Here is a 9,559-nt window from a genome sequence, read left to right as displayed (position 1 = left end):
TCCACTAAATAATGGTAAAGGGGGGGGGGGGGGGGGGTAGTCACTGAAGATAAGGAAAAGGCAGAGTTAGGCTGGGTTCACACGGGCGAGATTTCCGCGCGGGTGCAATGCGTGAGGTGAACGCATTGCACCCGCACTGAATCCGGACCCATTTATTTCTATGGGGCTGTGCAGATGAGCGGTGATTTTCATGCATCACTTGTGCGTTGCGTGAAAATGCTCTATATTGTGCGTTTATCACGCAATGCAGGCCCCATAGAAGTGAATGGGGCTGCGTGAAAATTGCAAGCATCCGCAAGCAAGTGCGGATGCGGTGCGATTTTCACGCATGGTTGCTAAGATGACAGACTATTCACTGTATTATTTTCCCTTATAACATGGTTATAAGGGAAAATAATAGCATTCTTTAATGCAGAATGCTTAGTAGAAGGTCAATTGGGGGTTAAAAAAAAATAATTAACTCACCTCCTCCTCTTGATCGCGTATTTGCCGATCTCTTCTTACTTCTTTAATCATGAGCTGCCGGCTAAAAGACCTGTGGTGACGTCACATAACATGGTCCATTACCATGGTGATGGACCATGTGATTGGACCATGTGATGAGCTCAGTGATTTGACAGGTCCTGAAGAAAGAACAGGAGATCTGCAGCTACGCGATCAATTGGAAGAGGTGAGTTAATTTTTAGTTTATTTTTTAACCCTCAATTTACCTTGTACTAAGCATTCTGTATTAAAGAATGCTATTATTTTCCCTTATAACCATGTTATAAGGGAAAATAATTACATCTACACAACCTTGAACCCAAACCTGGACTTCAGTGAAGAAGTTTGGGTCTGGGTACAACATTCAGTTTTTTATCACGCGCGTGCAAAACGTATTGCACCCGCGCGATAAAAACTGAACAACGGAACGCAATCGCAGTCAAACTGACTGCAATTGGGTACCTACTCACGCGGGTTTGCCGCAATGCACCCGGGATGCATCCTGAGCCAAAACGTGACGCCCGTGTGAACCCAGCCTTACTAAATGTTTTTTTTAGCACTGTTTATACAAAAGAAGAGAAAGGAGCTGATATCTGTGGTGCTGGGGCTGTTAGTACATCCAGTAATATACTCAATTGGCTAACTGTAGATATGGTCCAAGATAAGTTAAATAGGGTAAATGTGAACAAGGCTCCAGGACCAGATGGATTACACCCAAGCAGGGCCAGGGTTGGGGGGGGGGGGGCAAACTGGGCAATTGGGGGGCCCCCTGCTTCAGTCCCGCCCGACTCCAGAGTGGGGAATTTCCCAGCTTAGGAGTCCCTGCTCTGACTCCATATATGCATATGTCCATGAACATGAAAGGGGCATTCCCAAGCATTGTCATTATGCTTAGGGACACCCTGTATATATAAATGTAATATAGACTCTATTTTTGAAATGTCTCTGTGGGGATTTGAACTCACAGCCTTCTACATTAAAGGCAAGCTCAATGCTAAGTCAGTGCTGAAAAACCTCATAGAAGTTTCTCTTGTATAATACAAGAGAAACTTCTATGCTGTTTTTAACAAAATAGAAACTTCTATGATGTTTTTCAGCACTGACTTAGCATTGAGCTCTATAGCCCAGTGGTTAAAAGACTCCTGCGGCCATTTGATGAGATCACCAAACTGGTCAGTTGCAACCAGGTCGCCATCAGTGACATCGTACCTTACGCCTTCTTTCTGGAGCGAGCATTGTGTCGTGTCATTGATCAAGCCGTCGAGGAGCAGGAGCAGGAAGAGGAGGAAGTCGCAATGCTGAATGAATTCCCAGTGGGGGCTACTCCATCTAAGACAAGTCAGCAGGAGTCTGAAGAGGAGTAAGAGGAGGATGGTGGGGGGAGGAGGAGGAGCAAAAAGAGCAGGCTTTAAACTTTTCGGGGATCTCTGGGGTTGTCCGTCGCTGAGGGAAAAAGACAGAGGATGACATTCTCCTGGGCGATGAGCAGGAGCCAGGGCGCTCCAACGCGTCCAATTTAGTGAAAATGGGGGCCTTCATGCTCCAGTGTTTGAAGAGGGACCCCCTTATAAAAAGCATAAAGGTCAAGGACCAGTACTGGGTGGTGACGTACTTAGACCCCCGGTACAAACACAAAATGGCGGACATGTTAACAGCATCACAGAGGGCTGGCAGAATGCAGCATTTCCAGGCCTTGCTGCAAGAGATGCTGCATTCTGCTGTTGCGGGCACTGGCAGAGGAATTTCCACCCACAGCAAAACAGGTGCGAGTACTAATCCTACCGCGCCTGCAAAAGGGCGGTTTGAAGATGTGTTGGTCACTTCGGATATGAGATCATTCTTAAAGCCAACCCATCGACAGCCGCCCTCCGGATCCAGCCTCAGGAACGCCTAGAACGACAGGTGTCCGACTACATTGGGTTAACGGCCAATGTGGACGCTCTGAGAAGCGAGGAACCCCTTGACTACTGGGTGCGCAGGCTTGACCTGTGGCCAGAGCTGGCACAATTTGCCATAGAACTCTTGGCTTGCCCCTCGTCAAGTGTCCTGTCCGAAAGGACGTTCAGCGCAACAGGGGGGATCGTGACCGATAGGCACACTCGCCTAGCTCAAGACAGTGTGGACTACCTCACATTTCTAAAAATTAATGAGGCATGTATCTCGGAGGAATTCAACACCTGTGATGAGCATGTCTAATTGAATTTCACCTTTTATCATTTGGGGTTTATTCAAGAGGGGGGATTTCGTTAGCCATGTTTTTAATCCAATTTTATATTTTTAGTTATTTTAAACATATGTATTTGACATATATTTGTACTGGCCTACATAATTTTTTTTATCTTGTCACCGCCTAATGTACCTACAGTCACAGAATCCAAAGTTCTTTGCTGTCAGGTGAATGCCTATTGGCTAATTTTTGGGGCCTGTACTGGCCGACAGTTACATTTCTATCCTGTGACCGCCTAATGTACCTGCATTTACCTGCTGTTGTCTGTTCTTTTCATGCTCAGTTAGGCCCATCTATGTGTATGCCTTACACATAAGCGTTACTATGTACCTGATGCAGTCTGTCCTGCTCCTGCTGAGTTTAGTTGAGCGAAGTGTAAGCCTTATAATATACCATTAACAATTATCTGCCGCTGCAGTGTGTCCTGATACTGCTGAGGACAACCAGCATAGACCACTTATTCGCCCTTGAACGTTATCAACCATCGAGTATTAGAATTCTCTTAAACTGGTGTGCATGCTTAACTTTTGCGCATGTGCTCTGTTCATCATATATTGTCAAGATTTATATATATATATATATATATATAAAGATTTGTTTGAATAAAATACAGTCATTCACTAAAAAACTTTTTTTCATTACTTCATTTTATATGTTATAATTTTGCTATGGGGACCGCATGTGGGCTTCCCTTGTCAAATTGGTCTTGTGCAGTTAACATTGTACAGGACTGATTGAGAAACCAAATTTAATTTTATTATTTTCTGTTTTGTTTTTATCAGGATTTAGGTTCGAACATGGTGTTGTCTGTCGTCCTGAACAGGATGCCTGACTTCCATGTTGACCTCTCCAAATGGTTGGGTGTGACTGGCGTTATACTCATCTGTGTAGTAATCCTGTTTTGGGAATGGAGTGTTATTGCCACATGTATATATCTAAATATACATTTTTATTTCATGTTACTTTTTGACAACTATGTAATGATAATTTGCACATGCGATTTTTATAGAATCAAAGCTTTTCACTTTACAATATAAACTGTAGTATATACTGTATAATGTTATTGAAGCCATGTCACCATTTCTGGAGTTAGTCTACTCATTTCCATGGTTGCTATCATGTGACCGCATAGACAGGATGCGCTTCTGGCTCAGCTTGCTTTCAATTTCAGGCGCAAACATGTGATCTGTTATCATGTGAATGCCCTGTCTATGGACACTCGCGGCCTGTGTGTGTTCCTCCGTCGATGCGATCACGTAATGGCATCACATGTTTCTTTATGTAATGAGGAAGCTATGCGCTGACATGCGTAGTTAACACAATGGGGCGCTATATCAGATCCATGCTGGTTAGTTCTTCGCCCCCTACATTATGTATTTAATCGGTACACCGGATTTTTTTAATGACACAATTGGTTTTGGACATATTTTTTACATGTACTTATTATGAATTAAGCACATATCCACATATTTTTTTTAGAAGCTATTAATCTCTTCACAGGTCTGTTTATTCAGGCCTACAAAAACCATATTTTGCCCTTTGCCTCTAGAAGCACTGCTGTGGTCCCACACAACACGCTACAAGCAAATATAGGGTGTTTGCTAAATGGGTAGAAAATAGGGGAAAAATACAGGGGTGAATTTTCTCCTTTAACCCTTTTGCGAAAGTGAAAAATTAGGGTCTGCTCGTAATTTTGCACTTTTACAAATGTGTGATTTGAAATGCTGTCACAAGTGTTTCTCTCTTCTGTGGGACACCTGTTTGATGAAAAGTACCCTTTGCCACCACTTAAAATGTTTGTATGACCTGCTGCTGTCAGAGATGTTTAAGTTTATTTTTGGTGTTGCGCAGGTCTGGTGGGTGTCCATTCCTGAGAACACAATCCTGCTGCAAAGAACCTGCTGCTGTGTGTTCCTGCTGAGTGAGACTGAGCTATGTGTAGGCCTTAGACTCGACCATTACCATGTACCTGCTGCTGCTGTCTGTCCTGATCATGTTGACTTATGTTTAGGCCTTATACTCCAAGGTTACCTTTATTTGCTGCTGCTGTCTGTCCTGATCCTGATGAGTTTGCCCCAGGATTAAAGGGGCCTCCCTGCAACCTTATAGGGTAAAATTAATCAAAAACATAATATCGAAAAATGAAAGGACACGTTAGAACATAAATAAATATTTATCAACAACTGTTTCAGCTGCTTCTGGAGGTCCAGCAACTCCTGGAGCCCCTTTTCGTGCTGCTCCTCCAGCTGATTGACCTTCTTCTCCAGAAGCCGCTGCTGCTGTTGGATCCTCCTTTGCTGCTACATAATTATTTTTTTTGCTGGTTTTGATTTCCAGCATTGCGACTTGGTCGTCCCACTGCAGCTGGATCAATTTTTATTTTATTTAGTGAGAACTGTTAGGATTAAAAAAAATATTAAAATTACTTTTAATTAAGATTAAGAGGCAATTAGTTCATTGTGGGGAGTATTTGTTAAAGCGCTGACGATTTACATTACAATTCATTAGTTAAAGGTATTTATGATGATTTTATAGTTGGTTAGTTTGTGAGAGTTATGTAGAGTATAATGTGATTTCGTTGGTTATTTAATGTTTTTTAAGTAGATTACAGAGTTAGTGTCTATTGATGTTGTTTTATACTACTGTAGTGTGTGGTTTTCCCTTCATTGTTGGCCCTTTTTTCATGGATAACAAAATTATAATGCTGTGTGCACATAGTTACCCTCCTGGCGGGGGCAGTGGACAACTTCCTCCTCCTCCTCTTCTTCCTCATCAGGAGCTAGGGGGGGGGGGGGCGATTGCGGCCTCTGACAGGTAGAAGCCTCTTCGGCCTCCACATTCTCCCCCACAAAAGATGCTGGTGGAGCAGTTTTGGGAAGGTCCTGCCTGCTCTCCCTCGTCCTCCTCCTCTGTCGACACTACAACCACCTCCATCTCCTCTGTAGATGTTCTCAGCTGTACAGAGGGAAGTGGAATTACACAATGTTCAGAATGTGGACAAACAACTCAGAACTCATAACAAATGCAAATTTACCCCTTAATTACATGGCCATTTCTCACCTTTCTGCCCAGGCCATTTTTTAGCAAATCGGACGTGTAACTTTATGCGGTAGTAACTTTAAAACACTTCTACTTATCCTAGCCATTCTGAGATTGTTTGCTCGTCAAATATTTCATGGCAGTGGTAAAATTCAGTCACAAAATGTCTTTGTTGTTTTTAAGAAAAATTACAAATTCACCTAAAATTTGATCAGTTGGTATTACACTTTTTGTGATGTAAGGTGACACAAAATGGCTTTTTTTAATTTTTTTTTAAATTTTTTTTATAGTGTTCACCTGAGGGGTTAGGTCATGTGATATTTTTATACGGCTGGTTATTACGGACGTGACCTAATATGTATCCTTTTTTTGTATTTTAGTATTACACAATAATAACATTTTTGAACCGAAAAAAAATCATGGTTTAGTGTCTCCATAGTGTGAGAGAATTATTAGTTCTATTTTTTGGGCGATTGTCTTGGGTAGGGCCTCATTTTTTGCCAGATGAGGTGACGGTTAGATTGGTACTATTTTGGGGGGCATACGCCTTTTTGATCACTTGCTGTTGCACTTTTAGTGATGTAATGTGCCAAAAATATGGTTTATTTAGCAGTTTTTATTTATATTTTTTTAACGGTGTTCACCGGAGGGGTTAGGGCATGTGATATTTTTATAGAGCCGGTCGATACGGATGCGGCGATGGATAATATGTCTACTATTCTTTTTTTTTCCTATTTTTTCCAATTTTTATTTAACTTTATTTTGCTAAAAGGATATTATTTTTTTCACTTGAAAATATTTTATTTTTATTTTTTGAAAACTTTTTTTTTTTTAAACTTTTTTTTCTGTTTATTTTTTGTCCCCCTCTGGGACTTCAACTTTTGGGGGTTTGATCTCTTTTACAATGCATTACAAAACTTCTGTATTGCCATGCATTGGCTTTAAGTGTATTACACAGTGTAATACAGGGGGCTGGACCTCACAGGCCCTCCCGGAAGGCAGCCGCGATGCTACCTTCCCTGCCATCAGGTCCCCGTCACAGCGGCGTGGGAACCTGATGGACACCCCGCACATTTCTGAAGTTTGCACGTGCTGCGGTCAGCTCCTGAACCCGACCGATCACCATGCAGTACATTTATGTCACTGGGCTTTAAGTCACGTCCAGATCTGATGTACATGTAAGGAGTTAAGTGTGGGATGTATCTAATGTAATGATGGATGGGGCCTTTTACTGGAATACAGAATGATGATTGCAGTTTATGTGTATATATATATATATATATATATATATATATATATATTGTGGTGTCTCACAGGGTGAAGTAATTGAGGGTATATATGTGTCTCCCAGGTTCTTAGCATATGCTGAAGAAAGTTATTTAGGAAAGGGTTAAAAAACCTAAGCCTGGGTCCTGATGAGCTGCACCTGGGGAGTTGCTAGATAACTGGGCTGACAACACACTTGCTCAGAACTTCCTGGGAGTGAGAGAAGCCACATCTCACTGAGGGACCCTGAAGGTCCAGAGCCTGCAAACTGCAAGTATCACAGGTTGCTGTTCAGACAGTGTGCTTATTTTGGGTGGACTGAGGATAGCTCATCCACGTCCTAGAGAGGGACCTATTGTTTAGTTAGAGCCTGGACAAGGCTAGGTGTTTTGTTTATGTTTTTGTGTTTTAATGCAACCTGTGAAATAAAGCTGGCAGGACGCCAGTTGAAATGCACTTCTGTCTCCTGAGGTCTCCTTCTGCGAAATAATCGGACTAATTCCCCTACCTTTTCACCTCTGGAAAGGTGAGCCAAATAACGGACTGTCACAATTGGTGTCGGATGCGGGCAACGACACCTCAGAAAAGCTGAATGCTGCAGTGCTGTGTGGGAACTTAAAGGGCCAGAAGCCCGTTTGCTCAGTGGAACAGGTGCTGCTGAATACTTTGGAAAAACAAAACAAAAAACTGTGTGGAGTTAAAGGGGGCTTGCTGCTGGAAATTTTTCTGGTCCTTGAACAGCTGGTTGCTAAGGGTAACGCCTGAATACAAATTGTTTCTGGACTTGGGAACAGGTATATGTCCTGGGTAAAACCTGCTACATTGCTGCAGAGAAAGACTCCTGACATGGAGGATATGTTAAAGGCTTTGCTGCAAGCCACCGCAGCCCAGCAACATGCAAACAAAGTGCAGCAAGAAGCTAATCGGCAGACAGAGGATCTGGCGCGGTCTATGGCAATGCAACTTACCACTCTACCCGAGATGCAAAACAAAGATTGTGTTGCTTTGACTGAGGTGGTGCAGCGCTTTGCAGACCAGACCCCTTGGTCGACTGAAAGTGGTCCCATGGGGAAGAAGGACATATGTGCTGGGAACTACCTACAAAAGATGGCTGCCACGGATAATGTGGAGGCTTATTTGATGACCTTTGAGCGCACCGCTGAGCGTGAAAGATGGCCACTAGATCAGTGGGCGGGGTTGATAGCCCCCTTTCTGAGTGGAGAGGCTCAGAAGTCTTATTATGATTTGGATCCTGCTGACGCTCAGGATTACTGTAAGCTGAAAGCGGAGATTTTGGCCCGTCTGGGAGTTACTTTGTCGGTTCAGGCCCAAAGAGTGCACCATTGGGGTTTTCAGGCAGACAAACCAGCTCGCTCCCAAATGTACGACCTGGTACACTTAACCAAGAAGTGGTTACAACCAGATGTTCTATCGGCTCCAGAGGTTGTCCAACGTGTGGTAGTGGACAGATATCTTAGAGCCCTTCCACCTGAAATATGCAAGTGGGTTACCCACGGTGACCCTAACAGCTCAGATGAGTTGGTCTCTCTGGTGGAAAGATATGCTGCGGCAAAGGACCTGCTACAAAAGCCCCGCCTAACCCAGGAAAGTACCCGGCAGGGGGGTACTCCTGCGTGGGGTGGGGCCCCTAACAGGGACACAAGGTCCAAAGCTGAACTCTGGCCGGAACGCTTCGAAAGGTCCAAGTCTGACTTTCTGAGACCAGAACCTATCAAATGCTTCCGGTGTAAGGGACCAGGACATATTGCTGCTAACTGTCCGTTAAACTCAGAGCCCATGCAGTGTGATATGAGTGCTATGCCAAATATGAAATCGATGTTTGCCCAAGGGGTTTGTTCTATTGTAACCCCTGAAAAGGTCGATAAACATCTGTGTCCTGTTTCAGTAGAGGGGAGAGAGGTGCAGGCTCTCCTGGATACTGGCAGTATGATCACGTTAGTCAAAGCCAGTTTGGTAAACTCCGATAGCTTACAGACCCAGTCAGTAGGGGTCACCTGTATTCATGGGGAAACTCGTGAGTATAATACGGCACGTGTTACCATAGGAACTGTGCTCAACCAGGTAACCTGTCAGGTAGCGTTAATACCCACTCTCATGTATGACGTAATACTGGGGAGGGATTTTCCTTTTTTCTGGGAATTGTGGGAAAAAAGGGTTAAAGAGCCAACAGTGGTTACGATCTCTGGAGAAAGGGCAACAGGAGTCACAGAACCTGAGCTTCTTCATGAGGTTCTGTCATCTCCTGATAAGACCGTGTTTCCTTTTGATGTAATGTCAGGGGACACCGAAACCACTGATGTAAGTGGGGAGCCAGAGGAGAGGGTTGAAAATGTCTTAGCGGATATAAAGGTTTCACGCGACAATTTTGCCACAGCGCAGCTGAATGACCCTACTTTGGTTCGGGCCCGGGAAAATGTAAAAATAATAAATGGTGTTCTGGTTTACCCAGGGGTCACGCTTGCTTATCCCCATATTGCGATGCAAAATAACTTACTGTATCAGGTAGACAAGCAAGGTGAAGAC

At 43.6% G+C, this 9,559-nt stretch overlaps 1 long non-coding RNA gene across 1 annotated transcript in view; it reads right to left on the bottom strand.

Annotated features, from left to right (window-relative positions):
* Window positions 1-4,922: 4,922 nt before the first annotated feature.
* The window catches only part of LOC120996936, a 30,955-nt gene continuing 26,318 nt past the window's right edge, over window positions 4,923-9,559 (bottom strand). The window contains exons 2-3 of the long non-coding RNA XR_005777988.1: window positions 5,433-5,665; window positions 4,923-5,105 (exon numbers count right to left, since the gene is read on the bottom strand). This is a non-coding gene — a long non-coding RNA (uncharacterized LOC120996936). The remainder of the gene's footprint in view (window positions 5,106-5,432; window positions 5,666-9,559) is intronic.

Source organism: Bufo bufo, chromosome 4 (genome assembly GCF_905171765.1).
Source record: "Bufo bufo chromosome 4, aBufBuf1.1, whole genome shotgun sequence".
Taxonomy (NCBI): domain Eukaryota; kingdom Metazoa; phylum Chordata; class Amphibia; order Anura; family Bufonidae; genus Bufo; species Bufo bufo.
This window is presented reverse-complemented; position numbering and strand designations above follow the sequence as displayed.